The sequence below is a fragment of the Diceros bicornis genome, unplaced genomic scaffold (assembly GCF_020826845.1).
Source record: "Diceros bicornis minor isolate mBicDic1 unplaced genomic scaffold, mDicBic1.mat.cur scaffold_388_ctg1, whole genome shotgun sequence".
In the NCBI taxonomy this organism is placed as follows: domain Eukaryota; kingdom Metazoa; phylum Chordata; class Mammalia; order Perissodactyla; family Rhinocerotidae; genus Diceros; species Diceros bicornis.
This window is the reverse complement of record NW_026691258.1, coordinates 57,191-77,908: the sequence shown is the minus strand read 5'-3', so window position 1 is coordinate 77,908 and position 20,718 is coordinate 57,191. Positions and strand designations below refer to the sequence as shown.

Here is a 20,718-nt window from a genome sequence, read left to right as displayed (position 1 = left end):
GTATTATCTTTTTGAGCTCTCTTTCTGTTAGTTCATTATTAGCATATAGAAATGCAACTGATTTTTGTAGATTGATTTTGTACCCTGCAACTTTGCTGTAGTTGTTGATTGTTTCTAACAGTTTTCCAACAGATTCTTTAGGGTTTTCTATATATACAATCATGTCATCTGCAAATAGTGAGAGTTTCACTTCTTCGTTACCTATTTGGATTCCTTTTATTCCTTTTTCTTGCCTAATTGCTCTGGCCAAAACCTCCAGTACTATGTTGAACAGGAGTGGTGAGAGTGGGCAGCCCTGCCTCGTTCCTGTTCTCAGAGGAATGGCTTTCAGTCTTTCCCCGTTGAGTATGATGTTAGCTGTGGGTTTGTCATATATGGCCTTTATTATGTTGAGGTACTTTCCTTCTATTCCCATTTTATTGAGAGTTTTTATCATAAATGGATGTTGTATCTTGTCAAATGCCTTCTCTGCGTCTATTGAGATGATCATGTGGTTTTTATTCTTTGTTTTGTTGATGTGATGTATCACGTTGATTGATTTGCGGATGTTGAACCATCCCTGCGTCTCTGGTATAAATCCCACTTGATCATGGTGTATGATCTTTTTAATATATTGTTGTATTCGGTTTGCCAATATTTTGTTGAGGATTTTTGCATCAATGTTCATCAGCGATATTGGCCTGTAATTTTCTTTCTTTGTATTGTCTTTGTCTGGTTTCGGTATCAGGGTGATGTTGGCCTCATAGAATGATTCAGGAAGTGTTCCATCTTCCTCTATTTTTTGGAATAGTTTGAGGAGGATGGGTATTAAATCTTCTTTGAATGTTTGGTAAAATTCACTGGAGAAGCCATCTGGTCCTGGACTTTTATTTTTTGGGAGGTTTTTGATTACTATTTCAATCTCTTTACTTGTGATTGGTCTATTCAGATTCTCCATTTCTTCTTGGTTCAATTTTGGGAGGTTGTATAAGTCTAAGAATTTATCCATTTCTTCTAGATTGTCCAATTTGTTGGCATATAATTTCTCATAGTATTCTCTTATAATCCTCTGTATTTCCATGGTATCCGTTGTAATTTCTCCTCTTTCATTTCTAATTTTATTTACTTGAGCCTTTTCTCTTTTTTTCTTAGTTAGCCTGGCTAAGGGTTTGTCTATTTTGTTTATCTTCTCGAAGAACCAACTCTTTGTTTCATTAATCCTTTCTACTGTTTTTTTGGTCTCAATATCATTTATTTCTGCTCTGATTTTTATTATTTCTCTTCTTCTGCTGGCTTTGGGCTTTGTTTGTTCCTCTTTTTCTAGTTCTGTTAGGTGTAATTTAAGGTTGCCTATTAGGGCTTTTTCTTGTTTGTTCAGGTGGGCTTGTATCGCTATGAGTTTCCCTCTCAGGACCGCTTTTGCTGCGTCCCATATGGTTTGATATGGCATGTTATCATTTTCGTTTGTTTCCAGATAGTTTTTGATTTCTCCTTTAATTTCATCAATGATCCATTGGTTGTTCAGTAGCATGTTGTTTAATCTCCACATTTTTGTCACTTTCCCAGTTTTTTTTTCCTGGTTCATTTCCAGTTTCATAGCCTTATGGTCTGAAAAGATGCTTGTTATGATTTCAATCTTCTTAAATTTATTGAGGCTTGCTTTGTTTCCCAACATATGGTCTATCCTAGAGAATGTTCCATGCGCGCTTGAGAAGAATGTGTAGTCAGCTGTTTTTGGGTGGAGTGCTCTGTATATGTCTACTAGGTCCATCTCGTCCAGTTTTTCATTTAAGTCTAATATTTCTTTATTAACTTTTTGTCTGGATGATCTATCCATTGCTGTAAGTGGGGTGTTAAGATCCCCTACTATTATTGTGTTGTTGTTGATTTCTCCTTTTAGGTTTGTTAATAGTTGTTTTATGTACATTGGTGCTCCTATGTTGGGTGCATATATATTTATAAGTGATATGTCTTCTTGATGGAGTGTCCCTTTTATCATTATATATTTCCCTTCTTTGTCTTTCTTAACCTGTTTTATCTTGAAGTCTACTTTGTCTGATATGAGTATGGCAACACCTGCTTTCTTTTGTTTGCCATTAGCTTGGAGTATTGTCTTCCATCCTTTCACTCTGAGCCTGTGCTTGTCTTTAGTGCTAAGATGTATTTCCTGAAGGCAGCATATTGTTGGGTCTTGCTTTTTAATCCATCCTGCCACTCTGTATCTTTTGATTGGAGAGTTCAATCCATTTACATTTAGGGTAATTATTGAAATATGAGGGTTGAATGTTGCTGTTTTGTCACTTATTTTCTGGTTCTTTTGCATTTCCTTTGTTTCTTGTCCCATTTGTTTTGGACTGCCAATTCAGTTTGGTTGTTCTGTCTTATGATTCTTCTAGTTTTCTCTTTGTTTATCATATGTGGTTTTAATTTGATTATTTGTTTAGTGGTTACCTTGAGGTTTGGGCGAAAAATCTTCTGTATGAGATAGTCCATTATCTGATAGCCTCCTATTTCCTTATACTAAGTCAATTCAGTCACTTTCCTCTTCCCCTTCTAAGTTGCTCTTGTTATACCTTATTCTATCTTGTGTTGTGGCTGTGTGTTTACAGTGATGAGGTTAAATTTATTTTTGGTGAATTTCTTCCTTTGATCTTTGAGTTTAGTATTTAAGTGGTTGCTAACCTATTCCGGTAAAGATCTACTATTTCTCTGATTTTGTCTACCTACTTTTCTCCTTACTCCAAGCTTTGTGTTCCCTTTCTCTTCTTGTTTTCAGGCCTGAGGGCCTTCTTGAGTATTTCTTGTAGTGGCGGTCTCGTGGCCATGAACTCCCTTAGCTTTTGTTTATCTGGGAGAGTTACTATTTCTCCATCATATTTGAAGGATATTTTTGCTGGATAGAGTATTCTTGGCTGAAAGTTTTTGTCTTTTAGTATTTTGAATATATCATTCCAGTCTCTTCTAGCCTGAAAAGTTTCTGTTGAGAAATCCGCTGAGAGCCTGATGGGAGTTCCTTTGTACGTTATTTTTTGTTTTTGTCTAGCTGCCCTTAATATTGTTTCTTTGTCGTTGACCCTGGCTAGCCTTACCACTAGGTGTCGTGGTGAAGGCCTTTGTCTGTTAATATATATAGGCGTCCTGTTGGCTTCGCTTACTGGTATTTCCTGCTCCTTCCCCAGATTTGGGAAATTTTCAGCTATTATTTCCTTGAATAGGCTCTCTGTTCCTCTTTCCCTCTCCTCTCCCTCAGGAATACCTATAATTCTTATGTTACATTTTCTAATAGAGTCCGATATTTCTCGGAGTCTTTCTTCATTTCTTTTTAGTCTTAGTTCTCTCTCTTCTTCCATCTGGAGTATATCTGTATTCCTATCCTCTAAAGTACTAATTCTTTCCTCCATATTGTCAGCTCTGTTCTTTAAAGATTCCAGATTCTCCTTTATCTCCTCCATTGTGTTCTTCATCTCCATCAGCCCTGATAGGTTTTTCTTTATGATTTCAATCTCTTTTGTGAAGAAACTCCTAATCTCATTTAATTGTTTGTCTGTGTTGTCTCGTATTTCGTTGAGTGTTTTTATGATAGCTATTTTGAAATCTCTGTCATTTAGTTTATGGATTTCTGTGTCTTCGGGGTTGATTTCTGGGTGCTTGTCATTTTGTTTCTGGTCTGGTGATTTCATATATTTTTGCATTGTGGTTCCTGTGTTGGTTTTGATTTTCCTCATCCTGGAAGTCTCTGGTTGCAATTTCCACCTGCCGCCACTGTGTGGTGGTAAAGGGCTGTGTAGTCTAAGCCCCCTGCGCTCTGCCCCAGTTTTTCTGCTGCGATCCGCAGTTTTGTTTTGTTTTGTTTTGTTTCTTTTCTTTTCCCCACTGCGATCCACGGGTCCAGTCCAGTTTATTCAGGTCTGCCTCGGACCGCTAGATCTGGTCGAGCTGCAGACTCCGGGTTGCGGGGAGGGGGGAGCTCTCTCTTTTGCCCTCTGGGTCCCTGACGTGGGAGGCTTCTCGTTTGCCCCTCTTTATCCGCTCTCTGGGTTGCTCAGATGTTGATGGTAGCCCTGTGGCTCCTCTGAGCCCTCTGTGCGGGAGTTTCCCACTGGCTGAGAGCGCCCGAAGAGCTACAGTTTCTCGCCGAGGGCCGCCCCTCCCCCCTCTCTGGGAGCCGCGCGGACCGGATCGCTGATCTGATGGGGAGGGAGCGGAGTTCTCCTTACCTCTCCCCACTTCCTCCGGGGGCCCAGCACGTTCCGCTCTCAGATGTGCGGCAGTGTGGATCCCTCCGCTCCAGCTTTTGACTGTCTGGGATTCCGTTGTTGGTCTGTGGCTGTTACTTTTGTTGCATTTTGTGGGGGAAGAATTCACGGGAAAGCTCACTCCGCCATGATGCTGACGTCACTCCTTGGTGAGTTTCTTTATGACAGTTATTTTGAATTCTCTGTCATTTAGATTCTAAATTTCTGTGACTTCAAGGTTGGTTTCTGGAGATTTGTCATTTCCTTCTGCTCTGAATTGTTACTGTAGTTTCTTATGGTGTTTGATGAACTTATCTTTTGCCTGCGTATTTGTGGTAGTATCAGGTCGCAGACTGGTGAGGGTGGGCCTCTTTACATAGTCTATGGAATTGAATGCTAATCTCTTCCACAAACAGCCGTGTGAACACATCCAGAAATAATGCTTAACTAGCTTTCTGGGCATCCCTTAGCTCTGTCAAGTTGACACCTGAAATTAACCAAAAAGGGTCAAGTTACAGAAGTGAGATGGGGGGATCTTTCACTGGGTCAGGAAGGAAAAGGACTGAGGTGGTTTTGGAAGGATCTGGAATTTTCTGGACTTTCTCGAAGAGCTTTGATAGAGCAGTCTTAGCAGTCATGGGGAAGGAAGCCTATTTCAGAGGGTCAAAGAGTGACTGAGAAACGGAAGGGCAGAGGGGGAGTGGAGGTGGACAGCTGTGCCTTGTGCCTCCTGACAACGGCCTCTGGATTTAACACAGTGATGGCTCCGTCCCAGAGCCCACAGCTTTGGTGTGGGGCTGACTCCTCCCTAGGACTGGGGTGTTCTAATTCCTCAGTGTGAGCTACTCTGCATATTCCAAATCCCCAATGTCCTAGCAATGGGGTGTCAAATGGCCCTCTCTGGTCCAGCAGGATCCAGGCACAGGACCCTTTATGGAACAGGAGGAGGAGCTGGGTGTACACGGGCTTCTTACCTGCCAGACCTGGAGTTCTGGGGAGTGGAGCTGAGTGAGGCCACAGTGCAGGAGCCGCTGACAGGGTTTGAGGCCACCTGGGAGGAGAGCAGAGTAGGGTGGGCATGGGGGACGGTCAGGACAAGACCTGCCCCCTCATTTGTATGCTGCATCTCTGTGCCTGGACACAATCTGCTCCTCAAGTCTCGTTACCAAGAGCTGATTTCTTCCCTCATCGACTCTTTTCTTCCTTCTTCTTATATTGTTAAATTATTTTAAGTTAAATTTAGCTGGGTTTTCTCTCCCATACATTTAAAATTATTCCTTACTGATTCTTAGGTGGAGACTATGATTTCAGTGAGTTACAATGAAAAATGAAGGAGTTCAGGGGTGATAACTGTGGACCTGAGAAATTTAAATGATGGCATGGGGCGTGGTCCATGATCTTCAGGACAGCCATATGATAAGCCACATGATAATCAGAATTTTTAAGACAAGGTACTGTTAGGTTTTATGGTTTGAGTGAGAACAAAGGGAGAGGCCTACAATTGACACACAGTTTACCAACAGCAGAGAATCCTCCCTCACCTCTTCCAGCTCCTGGTGGTTCCTGCTTCCCTGCCTTGTGGCAGCAGATCTCCAATCTCTGCCTACGTCTTTCACATGATCTTCTTCCCTCCATGTCTCTGTGTCCTCATCTCTTCTTATAAGGATGCCAGTCACTGAATTGAGGGCCCACTCGTTTAATCTTCTCAGCAATCCTGGAGGTAGATACTGTTGTTATCCTCATTTTATAGGGAGCCTCAGAGGGATAAGTTAACTTGTCTAAGACTGTACAGCTAGGCAGAGGCAAAAATCAAACCCTGACCATTTGGCCCCAGCAGCCATACTGTTAGCCATCTTGCTGCACTGCCTTATAAGTGAGCATGGGTGAAAGGCTCTTCAAAAGTTGGGAGGAATTCCTGATCAGATAAAAACATCCTAGCTACATCATGTGAAATATTTCAATTATTTATTTAGATTCTGCATTTTTATCTAACTCTGGGAGCTAGTGAAATGGTCTCCCTTAGTGCTGTAATATTCCAGCTGAATCAGGTGAGCCATGAAAAGCAGAGTGCCCATCTCTAAACTGCTCACATTTCCAATAAAAGGAGCATCCATTTGAGTTGGCTTTTTTGGAGAGAAGAAATACCTTCAAGCTCCACTGAAGAAAACTTCAAGCAAGAAGACAGATGTGTGCCTAGTGTGCAGTGGCTTTGGCTGTGGATTTGAGCCATGTCAGGAGAGGTGGTGGAGCTGTGAGCGGAAGAAGCCCCACGGCAGGAGAGGCACCAGACGAAGACACCCCAGCGTTACACGGTGGGAAGTGTTCCATCCTGAGAGGACAGCCTGCAGCTCCCAGGATCTGAGTAGTATTCATAAGACCAAGGCAGCCACTGTAGAGCCCAGGCTTATCTCCAAGGGGTGAAGTGACCCGTGTTCTGGAGGGGACACCTGGTTAAAATAAACATCCTGGCAAGGGGAAAGGAGTCATAAGACTATCCTGAAGTGCCCATATTTAAAGAGGAAATGACTTAGGTTGGAATTGCCAGGAAGCAGATCCTGAGACAAGGATTTGAGTATAAGTAGTTTATGTAGGAGGTGGTCCCAAAAATCCCAGATAGAGGAGAGAGGAAAGTGACAGGGCCGATAAAGAGTGTGACTGAGTAGGTTACCTCTGTGAGCAGCTGGAGCTCAGTCCCCTTGGAAGACTGTAGAACATGCCTCAGAGTTATTGCACACGGGGGTGGGAAAGGGAGGCGTTTACCCTTCCGCTCCCGTCTGTCACTGACTGAGTGTTGTGCCTGGCTCCACTTCTGGCAGCTGCACAGCAGCGAGGGAAGTGCTCCGGCCAGGAGGCATGGGTGCTTGTAGGAGGACACTGTGGGCATGTACTGGGGTGGTGAGGGCCTCAGGGATTTGGGCCTGGCCCTGTCATACTCGCTACAGGAAAGAACAGTAGGGGAAGGGGGTGAAGGAGTTGGGTTCTTACTTAAAGTTGTCTGTATAAGCCTCAGTTTCTTACCCTTGCTAGCCCACAGTGCTTCCTTCACCAACAGTCCCCTTGAATCACTGCTCAGTTATACACAGTGCACAAGAATCTCCCTAATGTGGGGCTCTGAGCGGTTGCCCAGGTTTCTAATACCAAGCCATTGTGCCTTCATGGGGATGGTGACCCCTCAGCTCTGCCATCCTCAAAGATGTGACTTCATTTGACCCAGAGCGACGACAAGTCGAAAGGTAGTCTCTCTGTGTTCAGCTGGACCTCTTTTATCTTAATAGCTTTTAATTCATGTGTGTTTCTATTCAGAAAACAATTAGAAATTAAACTGAATACACAAACAGTTTTTCAAGTCCTGGCCCTAAAACTAGATCTGCAGGCCTGTTTTCAGGAGAGGGTAGTAACTGCTCTTCTCTCCAGGCTCGCTAGACCATGAGCTCCCGTGGGGCAGGGCCCAGGGCCCCTTCCCCTGCTACACCTGGTGAGTGAGAATGGCCCGCTGACTTCAAAGAGGGAGAGGAGACAGCTGTTCTCTTTGAGCCAGGTGTGCATGCCTCCCATTTCACATGGAGTTAGAGGGCAAATGAAGTTTGAACTCTCCACATCCTGCTTCCTTTTAGGGGTGCCTTCCAGGTGGGTAGTGGGGAATGTGGCTCAGATTTACAGCTAACACTTACATTGGTCTTACTGTGTTTCAGGTACTAAGGTCTTTATATATGTGTGTATATAAATATTTATAAATATACACACAAACATAAACATATACACACTCTCATTGCAACAACCTTACAAAGTAAGAACTATTTTTGTACCCATTTTACAGATTAAGAAACAGAGGCCAAAGAAGTTAGGTAACTTGTTCCCAGGTCACACAACTGGTCGGTAGAAGAGCAAATCTCAGCAGACTGGTTCAGAGCCTTAATTAATAAATATATCTACTCACTTTTCAGTTACTGGAAGAAAGATTTCACTTAGGAAAATGATGAGAGGGAGCCTTTCTTTAAGGGATTTAGCTTCTCTCGTAGTCAAGAAAGAAAATAACAATAAAGTCTTACCTTTTGTGGAAATGTTTGGCTACCCAACTATCGTTCCTTTCGCCTTCTCTGTGGTGAAATTATGGGACAAGTGTGTTAGGTGTCAAGGCTCTTACAAGCGAGAAAGCTGTGTTCATACATATAGGTGCACATCTTACAGTGGAGTGATGGGGAAGAGAGGAAAAGTGAACGAGAATGGGAAAAGGAAACATAAGTCGATTTTGCATGAGGCAGATAAATTTTGTGAGTAACAGTTTCTTTTCTCCTTTTGATAGTACAAGGGATTACAGAAGCCTCCACAGGAGAACAAATATTGATTTCTTGTTCTTTAGAAGACTTTCCAAATTTTGTGTACTTATGTTCTATGAAATACTGTATTAGTAGAAAAGGACAGCCTGCTTCATATAGTCTGAAAAAAAATGTTAGTGCCTAGAACTTTTTTTGGAAAGGAATCTAGCAATAACCATCACAGTTAATAGCCATATATACTTTATCCCAGCAATCCAACTTTTGGTAATCTATGCTCTAGGAATAGAAGCTCTAGTTAATTTAATAATGTTAATATAGTGAAAAAAAAATTAAATATATGAGGAAGGAATGGACAGGTGGTTAATCCATTTTAGGAAAAAGGAGCCTGCCTGTGGATGAGATTGCTTTTTTAATTGTGGTAGAGTATGAGTTGCTTTTATCTTTACTCAGGTCTCTCAGAATTAGAAAATGGAGTTGGTGTTCTGTCTCTCTGTGGTAATTCTTTAGTGAACAGGGAACTCTAAGAGACATAGTTATATCCTGAGTCACCCTATTTGGGAATTTCCGAGCAGATACAGGGCATATTAAACTGTATTATAAAAGAATGAGCAGTTACCTTGATATTCTCAGACACTTGTTAAGCTTCTGTTCTTTACTTGAAACCAAGACTTAACTTGTATTGTTTTGATGAAGGCAGTTGCTTTGGCCTAGAGGTATTGGGGAAAATGTTGAACAAAAAATGTTCCATCATTTTTTGAAAATCACCTACTGGTACAATTTAGGAATGCTGAATTTCTCCTGAAGCTTCTGTCTGCTTTTCTACTCTTCCCATTTACCCTACAGGGACTTGGTTTTATTTATCAGGTACAAGTTCCATTTAGAGTCTATTTTAGTAGATCTGGTTTTGTACTGGTTGTATTTAGTAAGAAATTAGACATAGACTTCAGATTCATTATTAGGGATTTTTATTTATTTTTTCCAAAAAGCTATGGTTCAGTAACACAATTTGAGTTTAAATGATTCAGTTTTGAGAATTGTAGCATAAGAAATGGGCACTGGAGTGCTTGTGTCTGGGTTTGAATCCTGTGACAGAGAGCAAATTGTTCAACCTTGCTAAATCTTGTAAGAGTGGGGATAATAATAATGGTTGTTTTGAAGATTAAAAAAGGTAATAGATATCTGCTTGACATCTGGTAAGTGCTTGACAAATGTTCACTGATCTTGTCACCACCACTCTTACCACTGTCACCATCATCACCATCTTTGTTCTCCACTAGGTTAGCCATACTTTGGTCCTGGCTTCTTGCCGCTGATCTAGGATAGTGGAGAGGCCAGCTCTGGGGATAGAGAGGCTAGCTATGAATTAAAGAAATGGGAGGTAAAGCCCCATGGTGGTAACAACTCGTAATATATTGATTTTATAGTGATTTATCCTACAAAATAACTTAGAATACATCCTTTGAAGCCTCAATTTAATGGCTCCATTTTAAAATTTAGATAGTTCCAATGACTATTGGATTTAATGGCCAGAGACATCTCTTTGTGGCCTCAGTTGAGAAAATTTGGTTGTGTCTATAATCTATCACAGTGGCAAAAAGGAAAGAACAGTTACTAATCACATTGGTGTGGTGTCTTAGTTGGCTCAGGCTGCCATAACAAAATACTACAAACTGGGTGGCTTAAACAACAGAAATGTATTTTCTCCCTCTTCTGGAGGCTGGAAGTCCAAGAGCATGGTGCCAGCAGGGTTGGTTTCTGGTGAGGCCTCTCTCCTTGTGTTGCATGTGGCCACCCTCCTCTGTGTCCTCATATGGCCTCTCCTCTGTGCCTGTGCGTGGAGAGAGAGCGATCTCTGCTGTCTCTTCCTCTTCTAAGGACACCAGTCCTATCAGATTAGGGCTCCACCCTTATGACCTCATTTAACCTTAATGACCTCCCTAAAGGCCCTGTCACATTGGGGATTGGAGCTTCACCATAAGAATTTGGGGCCAGCACAATTCAGTTTATAACACATGGTAAAGTAAAATAATTCCTTCAGGATTGTTATATGTGTTTTTATTAAGGGATATTTTTGAAATCTTCTTAATGTAATTTAAGGACTTGTTTATGTGGAAACTAAAAAGTGATAATTATACTGTGTGAAAAGCTGAAAATTTAGTCTGACAGCTCTGTTTCCATTCTACATTCACCTTGATGCTTCCCAATTCCCTTGTCTGGGGAAAAAATATATTAAGAAAAAATTAAAATTTCCTCAGCATATTGTAAAACGAAGTATAACAAATATTTTTTCAAAGTACAGTAGTGGTCAAGATCCTCTTGCTTTGAAAATTCCGGTTAGTAATTATTAACCGAGACATCATTACAATAATTCTAAACTTGCTGATATCTCCTTATATATGTCCCCTCTTTTCCTCCAGCAAAGAGGAATGCCTGATTGAAGAAGTTACCTTCTGTTCCTTAATAAGTATTTTCAGTTGTCTTTGTTTGCTTTGCTATCACTTTCCCCAACTCTCAATATTTTTTAAGAAATTGCAGATGGGTAACTGTGACAGGAAAAGGAAGAACTGAACTAAAATCTTTGATTATAGATTTACCTCAAGCACTCAACTACAGAAAGTAATAGGAAGGCGTAAAAAAGTTGATCATTATGTCAGATCCTTAAATTCTGATACACGGTCCTTCTTTCGGCAATAACATCTGTCTCTCAAAAACTTGTCAATTCCTACTATTATTCTAGTGTCAACAATAATGTGAAACGCGACGTTCTCTCTTCAGCTTCCCTGGTTCATAAACTGCTTTGAGAAGACACATAATTATGTTCAGAATTTTAAGATTCAAGACCACCCTATTTCCTGTTGCTAAGCACACAAACTGACCGACTATTTTAAAAAAGAAAAGAGACGCCTGTCTTTGTGCCTGTTCTCGGCAAGTGGGAAATCTGCCAACCTGCAAAAGCCCAGCTTGTATTTTGCTAGAGCCAATACTTTACTTTGCAAATGTTGAGCCCGTTCAAATGTAGCATTACCTTATGGTGAGCAGGAGTTAATTTTTGCAGATTTCTTGTACATTTTTTGTTATAAAAGTTTAAAGTATTGCTGGTGGGAATGTAAAATGGTACAGCCACTTTGGAAAACAGTTTGGCAGTTTCTCAGAATGTTCAACATAGTTACCATATGACCCAGCAACTCCACACCTAGGTATATACTCAAGAGAGGTAAAAACATATGCACACAAAATCTTATGTGCAAATTTCAAAGCAGCAGTATTCATAACAGCCAAAAAGTGGAAACAACTCAAATGTCCATCATCTGATAAATGGATGAACAAAATGTGGTATATCCATGCAATGGAATATTATTTGGCCGTTAAACGGAAGTACTTATAACTGCTACAGCATGGATAAACCTTGAAAACGTTATGCTGAGTGAAAAAAGCCAGTCAGGGGCTGGCCCAGTGGTGTAGCGCTTAAGTACACGCGCTCTGCTTTGGCGGCGCCGGGTTCGCAGGTTTGGATCCCAGGCACAGACCTATGCACTGCTCATCAAGCCATGCTATGGTGGCATCCCATATACAAAACAGAGGAAGATGGGGACAGATGTTAACTCAGGGCTAATCTTCCTCAGCAAAAAGAGGAAGATTGGCAACAGATGTTAGCTCAGGGCCGATCTTCCTCACCAAAAAAAAGAAAAAGAAAAAAGCCACTCAAAAAAGACCACCTATTACACCTATTGTATAATTTTATTGATAAGAAATGTCCAGAAGAGGCAAATCTTTAGAGACAGAAGGTAAGTGGTTGCTAGGGCTGGAGGTTGGGGAGGATGGGGAGTGATTGCTAAAGGGTATGGAGTTTCTTTCTGGAATGATGAAAATGTTCTAAAATTGATTGTGGTGATAGTGGCACAGCTTTGTGAATAAACTAAAAAACTGCTAAACTATATAGTTTAAAAAGATGAATTGTATGATCTGTGAATTATGTCTCAATAAAACTGTTTTTAACAGTTTAAATTAAGTTAAATTTGTTAAATTGGAAAAAAAAAAGCCAAGAAGACAATGTTCATTTTCCTGGCATAATCCTGTACAAACAGATTTTGGGTAATTTCTTTTTCCTGTGTTTAGATTGATCTTTACATAGGTATAAGCATACTGAATATATAATTTTTTTTTCATTTACCATATTTAAGCATTTCCCTTGATGTGACATAGTCTTCATTTGCCTCATTTTTATGACTTCCTAGTCTTGCCTGTTTTGTTGTCATATAGGTCGCTTCCAACTTTTCATGATTATAAATAATGCTGCAAATGAACTTGTTTGTCCACGTAGCTTTTTTTTTCTGTTAGGTTTATTTCCTTACAATGTTTCCATGTAGAATTATAGAATCAAAGGCAACAAGGATATTTAGGACCCTTAATGTCTGACTCTTTTCCAAGAGGATTCTGCCTGTTTATTCTGCTACCAAGAATGCAAGAGCTTCTGTTTTACCTATCATTCATCAATACTGGGGGTTATAATTTTTTAAGTGAACTTTTCATTCCAGAATAATTTTAGGTTTGCAGAAAAGCTGCAAAGATAATATCAAGATTTCCCTTGAATCCCTTACTCAGTGTCCGCCATTGTTAACCTCTTACATTATAGTGCCACACTTGTCAAATCTAAGAAACCAACATAGGTACATCACTATTGACTAAACTCCAGACTTTATTCAGATTTCACCAGTTTTTCTATTAATGCCTCTTTGCTGTTCCAGGACCCAGTCCAGGATTGAGTGTTATAATTTTAATTTTAAAAAATTTAATGTAATGGGTATAAAATGATATTACATTATTGTCAGTCTTGTTTTTTGTTTTTTTAAGCCAAGTTTTTAAGGGAATATTTCTAACTATTTTGTTTGATAGGAGAAAGATTGGAAGTTAATTTCCCTCCCAATAAACTTAGTTTATCAGGGCTGGCCCGGTGGCACAAGCGGTTAAGTGCGCGCGCTCCGCTGCAGTGGCCCGGGGTTCGCTGGTTCGGACCCCGGGCGCGCACCGACGCACAGCTTCTCAAGCCATGCTGTGGCAGCGTCCCATATAAAGTGGAGGAGGATGGGCATGGACGTTAGCCCAGGGCCAGTCTTCCTCAGCAAAAAGAGGAGGATTGGCAGACGTTAACTCAGGGCCCATCTTCCTCACAAAAGAAAAAAAAAAACTTACTTTATGAAAGTATTATTCCTGTCACTTGAAAACTAGAAACACACTTCTGTGGTCTTCCTGCCGAAAATGCATTACTGGAATGTAACGATGAGGAAACATCAGTCAAACACATATTGAGAGACAGTCTACAAAGTAGCCAGCCTATATTCTTAAAAAGATGTCAAGGTCAAGAATGACAAAGACAGACTGAGGAGCTGTTCCAGATTAAAAGAAATTTAAGAGACATGACCCTAGATTGGATCCTGAACCTGGAAAAAAGTTGGCTACAAAGGAGATTATTGGGCCAATTGACAAAATCTGAATGTGGACTGTGGAATGAAAAATAAGATTGTATCAATGTAAAATTTCCTGATTTTAATCATTGAACTCTGCTCATGAAAGAGAATGTCCCTGTGGACATTTGGAAATACATACTGAACTGTTTAGGGGGAGAGAAGGAAGATGTCTGTAACTTACCTTCAAATGGTTCAGGAAAAAATAGTATGCATATATATAAACATACTCACATGCATGTATGTAGAGGGAGAGAGAATGATAAAACAAATGGGGCAAAACATAAACAATTGTTAAATCCAGCTAAAGAGTATTAGGGAAGTTTCTTGTATGATTCTTGCAACTTTTCTGTAAGTTTGAAGTTATATCAAAATAAAAAGTTACCCCTCTCCCCCTCCAAAAAAGTAGAACTTTTTTCCCTATTGAGTCTCCTAAATAATTTTCTATTTATTCCTATTGGGTCTCAGCAGATCCTCAAATACAAGTTGCCTCTTTTGATCCTTATGGGGGAATAATGCACCAGACTGATTTTTATGCATAATTAAGGGTAATCTTTTTATAACTCCTGATTTATTACATGCCACTAAAATATAATGTTCTCATTAATTAGTGTATTACTAGAGTTTGTTGAGGACCCAGAGTTCCATATTCTAAAAAGTCTGGAATTCTTGGCAAAATGGCACTTAATAACTACTTGGTATCACAGAGAATTGTAACTTCTCCTGTTTTTAGGAAGTACCCACTGTTAACCGTGCTTTTTTGAATTGGTCATTGTTTTCAGTTCCTGTGGTTACGGAAGCGTTTACTGTAAGTTAAATCATGGTTTTGTGCTACTTTTGTTGATCGCACCGGTTACCGTTTAGACTGTTGTTGTTTCTCTCCAGTTCTTGGCTCTCTGCATTCTTTGTCCAGTGGAAATGGGCCTGGAGTCTTCTGCCTCTCTTAGTGGGTCAGAGGAGTTTGAGAACTACTGGTTGCAAGGAGTAACTCAAGGCACTTCCTTTGGCCCTCCCAGGTGGCTTTCTCATCTCTGAGACAGGCCTACACCTTTGCTTTATGTCTTGGCCTTTAACAGACCAACAAAGACGGAGGGACTGCTGTGTACTCCCTGAGCTGGGTTAGTAATTTCTCTGGTATTGGTTCATCAACACTCCCTAAATGGGTCTTGAAAGTGAAATATCCAAGGCCTTCCAAACTCACAAGTCTGGTCACTGATTTGCCTCAGGTCTTCACTAAATGACCGCTATTGTGTACCTACTCTGAGTCCTCACATGCAGCTAGCTGAAGCTCAAGCACAGTAGCACATCACTTGGAGCCATCTTTATAAATAACTTATTTTGAGAATAGGAAAAATGAAAGTAGTTGTTACATTAGGGTACTGGTAATAGGTGATTTTTGCCTGTTTTAAAATTTGTCTTTGTTATTATATCAGCTTTTCAATTACAAAAGGAATAGAAGACACATTGTATCACAAATACTGTTCATATTGATAAATCAGAATGTTAATATAATTTTGCTAATTAAACCATATGGTATAATGGAAAACGCTTAGTAATGACGTAATGGCCTCTTTGGATGGTGAAATTGCAATATCCTATAAGGCAATCTTGACCCAACAATTTTATTTCTAGGAAGCTGTCCCACTAATATTCTCACGTTTGCAGATAGACATACACTCAAGGATATTGTTGCAGCATGGTTTGCAGTGGTAGATGGTGGGAAACAAACCAAGGTCCATCAAAATGAGACTGGTTAAATAAATTATGGTGCATCTATAGAACAGGATAATATGCAGCTGTTAAAATTGCAATATAGTCTCTTTGCCAGTCCAACAAGTAAGAAACTTAGAAGTCACCACTCCATCCTAACAAGTAAAAACACAAACAAACCAAAAAATCAGCAACTCTTCTTCAGTCTGTCAGAGAAGTGAGATCATAGGGCAGTCCACTACTCCTAAAATTGGAGGGACTGCCAGGTGCATAGAGAAATCACAACTTACCAGAACAGAGCTGAAACCTCTACAATAACCAGTGCTGAGGGAGAGAAACCTCAACTGTAACTGACAAATTGCTGGAGGCTCAGTGTAAATAGGTTCAAGAGATTAAAAACTCCAGGGGGACTAGTCATAGGGAGACTCCCCTCTTTTGTGAGTTTACAGGTCCTCACAGTGAACATCGGAGAAAAATTCCCTCATAATTCAGGTAGAGGAATGGGGAAAAGGAACCATTTTTGAAATGCACTAGAGCATTCTGTTCTTAGCAGTATCTGCCCTCAGGAGAAGCTATTTAACCAGAACCTAACTGATCTAGGGGAAGGGAAATACCCAACTCCAGAAGGCCCTAGGCTTCTATGTGGAGAAAAGGAAATAACCAATTCCAGCCCCTTCTAGCCTTGAACCTAAAATTGCTCTAAAAAGATGATGTCTTAAAAATCAATTGACTTAGATGCATGGATTTATTTCTGGACTCTCAGTTCTGTTTCATTCATCTGTATGTCTGTCCTTATACCAGTACAGACTAGAATTACTCTAGTTTTGTAGTAAGTTTTGAAATTGGGAAGTGTGAGTCCTCCAACTTTGCACTTCTTTGCAAGATTTTTTTGGCTATTCTAGGTCCCTTGTATTTCCACATGAATTTTAGTATCAGCTTGTCAATTTCTGCAAAAATGCCAGCTGGGATTTTGATAGAGATTGCTTTGAATCTGTAGATCAGTTTAGGAGTATTGTTGTCTTATCAATATTAAGTCTTACATTGCTTGTACACAGAATGTGTTTCCATTTGTTTAGGTCTTCTTTAATTTTTTTCTTCAATGTTTTATAGTTTTCAGTGTATTTGTCTTGCACTTCTTTGTTAAATTTATTCTGTTGTATTTTATTCTTTTTGATGCTATTGTAAATGAAATTGTTTTCTGATGTCAATTTCAGATTGTTTATTGCTAATGTATAGAAGTACATTATTTCTATTTATATATTGATCTTGTATCCTACAACCTTGCAGAACTTGTTTATTAGCTCTGTTTGTTCCTTGTGGAGTCCTTTATATAAGATCACGTTATCTTCAAATAGAGATAGATTTACAGTGATGCGTCACGTAACGATGGGGATATGTTTTGAGGAATGCATTGTTAGGCAATTTCAGTGTTGTGCGAACATCATAGAGTGTACTTACACAAATCTAGGTGGTATAGCCTACTACACACCTAGGCTATATGGTACTAGTCTTTTGGAACTACCGTCATATGTGCAGTCCGTCATTGACTGAAACATCATTATTCAGCACGTGACTACTTTTTCTTTTGCAGTTTAGATGCCTTTCGTTTCTTTTTCTTGTCATACTTCCTGGCTAGAATCTGCAGTACAGTGTTAAATAGAAGTGATGAGAGCAGACATTCTTGTGTTAATCTGAATCATAGGGAGAGAGCTTTCAATCTTTCACCGTTGACTATGATGTTAGCTGTGGGTTTTTCTTAGATGCATTTTATCAAGTTGAGGGAGTTCCCTTCTATTCCTAGTTTGTTGAGTGTTTTTTGCTTATCATGAACATGTTGGATTTTGTCAAATGCTTTTTCTGTGTCTATGGAGATAATTATTCAGAGGGATTGTCTTTTATTCTATTAATATGGTATATTACATTACTTGATTGTCATATGTTGAACCGACTTTGCATTGCTAGGATAAATCCTCCTTGATCATGGTGTATAATCCCTTTTATATGTTGCTGAATTTGGTTTGCTAGTATTTTATTGAAAATTTTTACATCTATATTCATAAGAAATATTGGTCTGTAATTTTCTTGTGACATCTTTGTCTAGTTTCAGTGTTAGGGACTGGCCTCATAGAATGAGTTGAGAAGTATTTCTTCCTCACCTGTTTTTGGAAGAGTTGATGAAGGATTAGTGTTAATTATTCTTTAAATGTCTGGTAGAATTCACCAGTGAAGCCTTTGGTCCTGGACTTTTCTTTAGGGGAAGTTTTTTGATTACTAATTCAATTGCTTAACTTGTTATAAGCCTATTTAGATTTTCTCTTTCTTCTTGAGTAGATTTTGTTAGTGTGTGTCCATCTAAGAGTTTGTCCAGTTCATCTAGGTTATCTAATTTGTTGGCATACAATTATTTTTAGTATGCCTTTATAATCTTTTTTATATCTGTAAGGTAGGTAACATAGTACCCATTTTCATTTCTGATTTACTTAGTAATTTAAATCTTCTCTCTATTTATTTATTTATTTATTTATTTATTTATTTGGTCAGTCTAGCTAAAGGTATCTCAATTTGTTGATCTTTTCAAAGAATCAACTTTTGGTTTTGTTGATTTTCTGTACTGCTTTTCTCTTCTCTAATTCATTTATTTCTGCCCTAATCTTTATAATTTTCTTCCTTCTGCTTGCTTTGGATTTAATTTGCTCTTCTTTTTCTAATTTCTTAACATGGAAGTTTAGGTTACTGATTTGAGTTCTTTCTTCTTTTTTGATATAGACACATACAGCTATGAATTTCCCTAGTCTAAGCACTGCTTCTGATAGGTTTTGGTATGTTGTGTTTTCCTTTTCATTCATCTCAAACTATCTTCTAATTTCCCTTGTGATTTTTTCTTTGACCCATTAATTATTTGAGTGTGTTTTTAAATTCCCACATATTTTTGAATTTGCCAAATTTCCTTCCTTTATTGATTTCTAATTTCATTCTATTGTCAGCAGAGTTCATACTTTCAATCCCTTTAAATTTATTGAGACTTCATTTATGGCCTAACATATAGAATGTTCCATGTGCAGTTGAGAAGAATATGTATTCTGCTGTTGGGTGGGTTGAGTCTTCTGTATATGTCTATTGGGTCTCATTGGTTTATAGTTGTTCAAGACCTCTGTTTCCTTATTGATCTTCTATCCAGTTGTTCTATCCATTATTGAATGTGGGGTATTGAAGTCTCCAACTACTATTGTTGAATTGTCTATTTCTCCTTTTAATTCTCTCAGTTTTCGCTGCAGGTATTTTAGGGCTTTGTTGTTAAGATATGTGTAGATATATAGATATAGGTGTAGATATCTGTTTCTCATTGTTATAAATTTGTCATAAACTGATCCTTTTATCATTATAAAATGTCCTTTGTCTCAAGTAACAATTTTGTGTCTTAAAGTCTATTTTGTCTGATATTAATATAGCCGCTCTAGCTTTCTTTTGGTTACTGTTTGCATAGTGTATTTTTTCCATGAGGCTTTGTTCATATACCCTTTTCTGTCTCTTTGCTTGGAACCTCTTTGTGTCTTTGAATCTAAAATGAGTCTCTTTAGACAGCATATAGTTGGATCATGTTTTTTATCCATTCTACCAGTCTCTTACCTTAATGGTAGTATTTATTCCATTTAAACTTAATGTCATTATCGAAAAAGTAGGATTTGCATTTGCCATTTTGCTCTTTGTTTTCTATATATCTTTTTTTGTTCCTTTAATCCTCCATGCTGCCTTCTTTTGCACTAAATATATATTTTCTAGTATACCATTTTAAATCTCTGTCATTTATTTTGCTGTGGGTACCCTACTGTCATAATTAATATCTTAGCTTATAATAATCTAGTTTGGATTAATACCAATTTAATTTAAATAGCATACAAAAACTTTGCTCCTATATAGCTCCATTCTTTTCCCACTCCCTTGTGATGTTATTGTAATACAAACTATATCTTTATATCTTATATGCTACTCATCAACATAGATTTATAATTACTGCTTGATGCACTTGTCTTTTAAATTATATAGGAGAAGAAGAAGTTACAAACAAACAAAAAATATATTTATGCTTTGTTTTATATTTCCCAATGTAGTTACCCTTACTAGTGCTATTTATTTCTTACTATGAATGTGAGTTACTGTGTAGTGTCCTTTCATTTCAGCCTGAGGGATTCCCTGTAGTATTTCTTGTAAGGCGGGTATGGTAATGACAAATTTTCTCTGTTTTTGTTTAGCAAGGGATACCTCAATTTCTCCTTCATTTTTGAAGGAAAGTTTTGGTAGATATAGAATTCTTGATTGACAGTCTTTTTCTTTCAGCACTTTGAGTATGTTATCCTACTGCCTGCTGGCTTCCATGGTTTCTGATGAGACATCAACTGCTAATCTTATTGAGGATCCCTTATATATGAGGAGTCACTCCTCTGTTTTCACTTTCAAGATTCTCTCTTTTTCTTTGGCTTTCAATAGTTTGATTATGATGTATCTAGGTAAGGATCTCTGAGTTTATCATTCTTGGACTTTGTTGAGTTTCTTTAAAGTGTAGATTAATGTTTTTCGTCAAATTTGGGAAGTTTTTGCCATTATTTCTTCAGAATTTCTTTCTGCACCTTTTTCTTTCTCTTCTCCTTCTGGGACTTTCATTGTGCCTATGCTGGTATGCTTGATGGTGTCCCACAGATCTCTCTCTGTTCATTTTCCTTCATTCTTTTTTCTTTCTTTTCCTCAGTCTGATAATCTCAATTGAGTTATATTCAAGTTTGTTGATACTTTCTTCTGCCTATTTATATCTGCTGCTGAACCCTTCTAGTGAATTTTTTATTCTGGTGATTGTACTTTTCAACTGCAGAATTTCTATTTGGTTCTTTTTTTTTTTTTTTTTTAATAATTTCTATCTCTTTATTGATAATCTCTTTTTGGACATTGTTCTCATACTTTCCTTTATTTTTTTAGACATGATTTCCCTTAGTTCTTTGAACGTATTTAAAATAGCTAATTTAAAGCCTTTTTCTAGTAAGTCCAACATCTGGGCTTCCTCAG

The 20,718-nt window shown here is 38.6% G+C and overlaps 1 long non-coding RNA gene across 1 annotated transcript; it reads right to left on the bottom strand.

Moving 5' to 3' along the window:
- Positions 1-5,618: 5,618 nt before the first annotated feature.
- LOC131402955 (uncharacterized) lies at positions 5,619-15,214 on the bottom strand. Its single transcript, XR_009219097.1, has 3 exons — positions 15,155-15,214; positions 8,264-8,311; positions 5,619-5,928 (listed from the first exon to the last, which is right to left on the bottom strand). It is a non-coding gene; the product is annotated as an uncharacterized LOC131402955 (long non-coding RNA).
- Positions 15,215-20,718: the final 5,504 nt, after the last annotated feature.